This window comes from Colobus angolensis, unplaced genomic scaffold, assembly GCF_000951035.1.
Source record: "Colobus angolensis palliatus isolate OR3802 unplaced genomic scaffold, Cang.pa_1.0 Scaffold357, whole genome shotgun sequence".
Taxonomy (NCBI): Eukaryota; Metazoa; Chordata; class Mammalia; order Primates; family Cercopithecidae; genus Colobus; species Colobus angolensis.
This window is the reverse complement of record NW_012116899.1, coordinates 384650-393157: the sequence shown is the minus strand read 5'-3', so window position 1 is coordinate 393157 and position 8508 is coordinate 384650.

Sequence of the window (8508 nt, the reverse complement as noted above, 5' to 3'; positions counted from 1 at the left end):
ATTGGTCTGGAGTGGACTGAATGTGAATGTGAGTCAGCAGCACTATCCTGCCAGGGGCTCCAAGCCTTTGAGAAACTGGAGGAGGTGAATTGCCCAGCCAGGGTACAACAAGGCTGTCTTTCCATGATGTTCTGATTCTATGGCTGGTCATACTTTGTTCTATCTTAGGATAATTGTCCCTAAGGCTTTGAGGAATATGTCAGTCCAGGCTCTTCTGTGGCCAGCCACAGAAACCAACTCTAACCATTTTAAAGAAAATTTTTAAAGATATATTGTTGTTGGAAGGATATGGGATAGCTCAAAAAATTAAAGAAAAAGCTGAACAACCAAGCCTCCAAAAGTACAGGAACCAGAGCAGCTCTGGAATCCAGGAAGATAAATCTCTCAAGAGTGAATCACCTCAATTTTCTTTCCTGGAGCTACACTCTCAAAGTTTACATTCCCTGGAGAGATGGAATGTTGACCTAGCTTGGATTGTGAATCTATTTCCAGCTAGGGTAGGGCAGGGCCCTTGGTCAATAGTCCCCTCATGACTACACAGAGTGGGTGGGGAGGAGAGTGTTCCTAAGGGAAATTAGGGTTCCTTTATCAGCTAAATAGGGAGATGGATGCTAGGCAGACAGAAACAGCAGGTGTCTACTACTCAGAAGAGGAAGAACTCTGGGGCGGGGCCTTAGCATGGGCAGCTATGGAGCTGGAGTTCCAGAAAGACTAGGTAGGTCTTGAAGGGTAACCTGGACCCTTGACTTTCTTGTGGTTGGTGAAGCTTGACAAGCAAAGGCTATGTTAGAGAAATAGAGGACATTTGACTGGCTGGCCTTTTCTGTTCAACAGAGATAAAACTCCTTGGACATTAAAAAATATACTTGAAACTAATAAAACGGAACAACATGAAAGGTTTCTGGACAGGAGGATGTGCAGTAACTCACAATACCTCAAGGCAAGAGCTCTGCTACCTGCTCCTGCCAAAGAAGGTTCCATCCCTTTGCCTAGTTACGGAGGACTGTGTTTTTTGCTTTGTTTTGTTTTTTTGTCCTTCCCAGTACACCTGCACCACCAACTCACTATTTGAGAGGCTCATGTTGCCTATTGATAATTATTGCATTGTGGTGCTGAATTGTGAAAATACAGCATAGTAACCCTCCTGATCATAAAACCAGATATATTAGAGAAACATTAGGTGAGTGTTAAGGAAGTTACTAAATACTGGAGTAATTTATCCAGAAAGCCACAGAATTTTCTTCTTGGATATCTTTAAATACACAATCAAATAAATTCTAGCTAAATAGCAACTTCAAGATGACTTTTCTGGGTGCCTCCTATATATTTTCATAATACATACAGCAAAATATAATATACTTATATTTTACTATATTTTTATTTATTTTATATATTATATAAAATATAACATACTTATATTTTCCTAAGGTCCTTTATTCTCTTAAGAGTCAAAATGTAAACATAGAAAATATAACATGCCTTTCATTTATAATTTTGAGGCCACTTTGGTCACTTTGCGTAATTTCTTGTTTTTGCATTGCAAAGCTTGGTTGCCGAGATCTGGAGAATGGATGGCTGTTATTATTACTCATCAGCTTTCAGAAAGATCGAAAATCTTTGGCAGAGTGGTTATGAGAAGCCAAGGAGACAGCATTTTAAAATTCCAATCTTGCTTTATTTGCAATCGTCCTGAGTCACTGTGACAAGATCTTGGCGTTTTTAGAAAGCTCAACTTCTTTATCCGTTTCCTCCCTATCTCTTCTCTTCCTACGACATCTACATTTATTTTAGCAAGGCCAGAGCACTAATGTTATCAAGAACATGTGTTTAATCCTTAGCTTTGAACGTTTACAGTAGGAATGTTTAACCCCCCTTCACTAGTCTGCAGTTACAGTATTTCCATTTAGTGAAATCAAAAAGTAATGCAGCTGGTAAAAATAGTTTAAATCAGTGCTGATATAGAGCTAGAAAAATCATTCAAAGTGGATATGTTATTGCTTATGAGCCAGTTGCGTCATGTTCATGAGTATAATAGAAGGAATACGGGGCTGGGAATCAGAAAATGGAGACGTTGAGAGATAATCTTGACAGTCCTTTCCGACACAAAGGTCACATGGTTCTACATTTCCACCTACTTGCATTCCTAAGAGCGGTACATCCATTCTTTGTTGGCAGCATGGTGACTGGTTAATACTGCCAGTTCTAAAGCCCAGTAAGTTAGGGCTGCACCCTGCCAGGGTATGGCCCACATTCCATTCAGGAAGATAAGGGACTTGATGACTTGGGAGTTCCAGGCTCTCTGGGTCACTACTGTGTCCTCAGTCCTTATGCACCATCTGGCATATGGTAGGTGCTCCTTAAATATTTGACAATATAAATGACAAATAAAGAAATGAATGACTGGAACGAAGAGTCTTTCCTGGACTTGTTCTCGAATCAAGACTATGGGGCCTCCAATCTTCTCCTAGAGCTGAGCTAAAGGATTTCCAGGAAAAAAAGGAGTTCAGTAAAGGGCAGTACTATCCCACGCTTTAATGCCTTCCTTTACCAACCACATTCTGAGTGAGATGATCAATAAAGGGCCCAGCTGCAGTGGATGGTGGTCGGCTTGCTAAGTTTGCCCCTCGTGTCTATCTACAGGAACAAGGGCTTCCCCTCTTGCTGCTGTGCTTTAGGTAAGATGTTTCTATTCTATCCTTTCCCAGCAGTTTGCAGCTTCCTGAAATCCTTCTTTCACTTTGAAAGCAGCTTCCTTGCAGCTCCTGAATCCCAAAAGCAGGAAATGTGTGCTTATAATAAGCTCTTCTTGATTGGCTTGGAAATTGCATTTTCAGTAGAGTGACAGTCACCTGACCCTTGAGAGAGGCCAGTAGTGACTCTGATGTGTTTTTCTGAAATGCCTAAGGCAGCTGCGGCTGTGGCCTGCTGCTCATGGGTGGGGTTCAGAGGATCAGATGACTTTATTTACCAGTTTATTCTGGGAGAACTGGCAGAAGCTGGAAAAGTGAGGTCAGAGAGAGGCTGTGAAGTGGAGCTTCCTCCACCTTCTTCCCTTGCCGCCTCTCTCTTTGGAGCCGGGAGTAGGGAGAACTGCCATTTGATAGGAAAAATTCTTTGTTCCGAAAACAAGGCAGAAAGAAGAGCAGTTTCCATACACAGTTCTGGCTTCCCACACTCCTCAGAATTGTTTTTTGTTTTTTGTTTGTTTGTTTTTGAGGCGGAGGTTCACTCTTATTGCCCAAGCTGGAGTGCAATGGCATGATCTTGCCTTACTGCGACTTCCAGCTCCTGGGTTCAAGCGATTCTCCTGTCTCAGCCTCCCAAGCAGCTGGGATTACAGGCACATGCCACCACTCCTGCCTAATTTTTGTATTTTTAGTAGAGATGGGGTTTCATCATAGTGGTCAGGCTGGTCTCGAACTCCTGACCTCAAGTGATCCACCGCTTCGGCCTCCCAAAGTGCTGGGATTACAGGCGTGACCCACCACGCCTGGCCAGAATTGTTTAAGTCAGAAGGCCATGTACATCATGAACTTGAATGAGCTGTGGAGCTATAAGCAGCTCAGCAATGAAGATAGACATAAATCCCCACTAAGACTCTTTGAGGATGGGAGAATAGAAGAGAGAATCTTCTCTTCTGAAGCACAGCAACACAGCACCTACTGAATAAGCACCTACTGAATACTCTGTACCAGCCCTGGCCACATTGTACTACTCTGTACAGGCATTTGGGCATCTGGTATCTCAGTGTGTGGCAATACCAGAGATGTTTTGAGTTTTTTTCTTCTCTATGGTGGCTAAAGGGGGAATCTATAATTGGTCCTCTGAATAACCAAGACATATAAACTACCAAAACCATAAGAGGGAAACTTTTTGGATATAAAATTCAGCTACCACAAGTAGGTCTTAGTTCAGATTATGTTTCTCAAAGGTGTAAGGGCCTCCCAGAAACTGGCAGCTCTACTTATTTCTTTTTAAAACCCAGAAGGCCCTTTGTACATATGCACCAGGACAGGACTTTTGGACATGAGGATTTAAGAGCCAGAACAAAGCCAAGAAAGCTTTTAGAAAAGCTGGGCATGGGACTCAGTTTCCAGGAATGGTGAATTTGGCTGCAGAAGTACATCACTGAACAGGAATTGTAGGAGATACAGCTATAGAGGAGAGGGCCTGATCACCAATGGCCTCTCATGTCAGACTAAGGGATTTGTTCTGCAAGCAGAAAGAATGAAAAGGTTTGGAGCTGGTGAATAATAGGAAAAGCATCTTTAAAGGAAGAAGATCACCAGTTTATGTGTTCCATGAAACACGAGTCCCCAAAAAATACCCCTTGGAAAAAGGTTCTATGGACAAATAAGTTTAGGAAACACACTAGTCCTAGAATATCCTGAAAATTCACAAAGCATATTTGTTGTCAAGTCCCTGAGAAGTCATAAGACTTTCATTTTACTCTGCTTAAACCAGAGGTGGAGACAAACTGAGAGTGTATTGCTGAGAACATGATTCTATTTTTCTAGCCAATCTCACAACAAAATAGCTATCTTTCTTCAATAGCACAAGCAACTGCATTTCTAAGTAGTTTCTTTACTTGCATTGGCATATTGTCCAATTGATTTAATATCAGGCAAATATAACTAGCATGTCCAAGCCCTAGGAGCAAATGACCTCAAAATAAGTTTCATTGATAGTAATATTATAAAACATAATACTCACTAGGTCTGACAGAAAGTTGTATTTCTAGAGATTCTCATCTGCAAATATTTCTGGGATGCTCACAGGTATAGTTCCAACACCTCCAAGGCTTGCCCAGTTTGCAATTTTACTTAAGTTTCCTTTCTTCTATAGTTTAGGGAGCAAAAGAGCTAGAGGGACAGCTACTTCCCACACTCAAATTCACACCCCAGCTCATGTGGTCCTGCCCCAAGGCTGCCGCTGTTCCTCTCTGCCCACTCATGCCTGCCCTTGTTCATGGACACCTTCCAGATGGCTCTGCACCAAGCTGTCTTCTCTCTGGCCAGCAGGGAAACTCATTTCAGACAGATTGCTCTTAGGAGAGCCACAGGGCCCCCGTGTCATGGTTTTACTCATTTGTAGTATACTTCTCCCCTTCCCAGAGCATACAACACACTGGTATGCCAGATGAGAGTAATGGAGGAGATCTGGACCTGGGGGAGGGTCTCCTCTGGAATTAGGGCTCTCCAGAGAAATGGATCAGAATGTGCATGTATGTGTGTATGCAGGTAGGGGAAGGTGTGTGTGTCAGAGAGAGGGAGAGATTTTAAGGGATTGTCACACGTAATTGTTGGGGCTGGTAAGACTGAAATCTGGAGAGCAGGGTGGAAATTGAAGGAAGGGTTGATGTTGCAGTGTCAAGTCCAAAGGCAGTGTGGAGGCAGAATTCCTTCTTCCTAGGGAGACCTCAGTGTTTTCCCTTAAGGCCTTCAACTGATTGGGTGAGGCCTGTCCCTATAATGGAGGATATTCTCATTTACTCAACCTCTAATGTTAATCTCATCTAAAATATGTGTACCTTTACAGTAACACATAGACTGGTGTTTGACAAAAAGCTGGGTACAGTGGCCTAGCTGAGTGGACATATAAAATTAACCCTCACACCTCCTCAGATGTACTGTAGAGTTGGACCCAATCTGCTAGGCTCCAGGTCACTTGGAGTGACTTTATTCTCGGCTGCTTTCCCTTCTCTGTCATCTGACTTCCATGGAGGTAAGGCCCTAACTAAACACTTAACTCAGGTACAGCCAAGGTGATATATAAAGTAGACAGATCCCTTCTGTTAAACCCATTAAAACAATCTTAGTTGTCATGAAATTTTGTAGTTTTGTCTCTAAAGTCGTTTTTTTCCAAAGTGTTTATTCATGTTTCAAACAATACAAGCTTTAATTCTTAAAAGCTCAATAGAAAACCAACATGGGAATGGAGAGTGAGTTGCTGGCTGCCAGTCGATAGCACAGAGGCAACCACACCATCTAATCACTCCAGACTCTAAAGACTGAATTAAAAGACTCATGGAAGATTTGGAGATGTCAGTGTATGCTGGGAAAGGCAGGTGGGACAAAAGGCAAAGGGGCAACCTGTATCAAACTCTGGGTCCATATGGGGGCAGAGAATATTTTCAGCCATAGTGATTTGGTTAGACCTACCTGTAGGTTCTCAACCTCACGTTCATAAAGACTGACATTTGGTATATCATAATTTGATCTACCAAATATTCTCCAGATTTTATTTCTTTCTCCTCTTCCCATTCTGAAATCCTAACCTTTCCAGGCCCCTGTCACTAAATAGTGTTTGGTGACCAACACCCAAACTAATTTTGATACTACTTTTTCATTTTACAGGATAAACTAGCTCAGGCATCTTAGTCCATTGTGAAATGTTAACCTTTCTAATTCTGTCTATTAAACACTGTATAAAGAAGATTAGAGCAGTGATCCACTTAATTCTATTGTCTGATCAAAATTGACCTCATTATGAACTGTGGAAGGCCACGGTGATGTAAATGCCAGAGAGGTGGAGGGGACATGTCTGTACACTTTGGGGAATGGATAATACTCGTCACCTATGTAGCTGCACCTTTCAGTCTTTGCAGATACAATCTCACTAGCTTTGAAAGAAAAACCAGTCATATCCAAAGCCAGCAAATATTTCTGAGCATCTACACTAGAAAAGATATTGCATAGACAAAGATCCTGTAAAACACGTAACACCACATGTTCAATTCAATAAACATTTCTTGGATGTCATTTTGTTAAAAATTTTTGTTATAATATGGGTCTGTCTTGGAACTAAACTAAGAGTTGAACTGCTGTAGAATGCAATGGACCACACGTTTACTATGCCCCATGACATGGCGCCCAAGAGTCTCATCACAATGGAAGTTTGATCTAATCCAACTTATAATTGTACAGTGAATACTCTTATGAATCTGACCAGTGTGGAAGCATTTGTACCAATTAAGAAGCACAGTACATTGTCAGTATCCAAAATCACTTCTGTGGCATTTATTTCATTTTATTTTTTTGAGGCAGAGTCTTGCTCTGTCACCCAGGCTTGAGTGCAGTGGCACGATCCCAGCTCACTGCAACCTTGACCTCCAGGGTTAAAGCGATTCTCCTACCTCAGCCTCCCAAGTAGGTGGGACTACAGGTGCCCACCACCACACCCAACTAATTTTTATATTTTTAATGGAATGGAGTTTCGCCATATCCACCAGGCTGGTCTTGAACTCTTGGCCTCAAGTGATCCTCCCACCTCGACCTCCCAAAGTGCTGGGATTATAGGCATGAGCCACTGTGCCCAGTCTTTTGTGGCATTTAAATGGACATATGTAATGTGCTAGGTGTTGTGTTAAATATCCAAGCAGCAGTCTTTAAGAAAAGGGTGTAGTCATGTTTGCAACTCCTTCATCTTGGAATTTATTTTTCATGGTAGTTTGGAAATTTTAGTTTTCAGCACCTGTCTGATTTCCATGGTCTCTTAAACTAAACAGAACATTCTGTGAAGAGTAACATAACTCTGTGATTGCTTGAGACCTTTAGCAGGCTGACAGGGTCCTGGCGTTCAAACTCCACGAGACAGTGAAGTGCAAGCATGGTGAACACTCAGCACTGAGGTTAGTGTGCAAAGTCCAAAGCAAGGGTTTCTGTTTTCTTAGGTTAGTAGTTCTCTAACTTTGAGCATATCAAAAAAAGCTGATGCTCAGATTACCCCAGACCAGTAAAATTAGATGCTCTGAAGTTGGGAAGCAGGCATTGGTAGTTTTTAAACTTTCCCCAGTGATTCCAACGTGAAGTCAAGTTTGAGAGTCAAACTGTTACTTTCAAACATTAATATCATAAAAATCACCTGAAGATCTTAATAAAATGCAGATTCTAATGAAGTAGGGATGGGGCCTGAGTGTCTGCATTTCTAAAAGCTCTCAGGTGGTGCTTAACTTACTGGTCCACGGATCACACTGGATTAGCAAAGTCCCAGAAAATCTGGGTAGGATTCCAAGACCTCCAATCAGGGGTAAAATCAAGATGAAGGGTGTCTACAGGCAGGAGATTCTGTGCTTTGGCACCTCAACTTCTGTTTCAGCCTCTTCCTGTGTGCTTGCCTGTATTGTAGGGGCAAGAAGTTTAAAAGCATTTCCCCTTGCATCTAGGGCTCTGAATCTCATTCTCATTCCACTAATCCTAAGCACGTATGTGACATTTGAATTCAGAACTGAGTTAAGTGGGAAAGGCGACAAAATTAGAAGTGCTAGCACTGGCTGGAGGGGGAGGAGGGCTGTGTGACAGCCTCCCAATGTAGTAGAGCCCCTGGTCACCTATTTGATTACTTCAAATTTGGGAGTTGTTTCTGAGTGCTCCATCTAGACTCTATGTCTTTAAACCTTCTGATATGGTTTGGATATCACATCAGGAGAAAGGTAGTAGAGGAATTCTTATGGACATGCATGACAATATCTAGGGGTTGGTTGGTTGTTTGTTTTGAGACAGAGTTTCA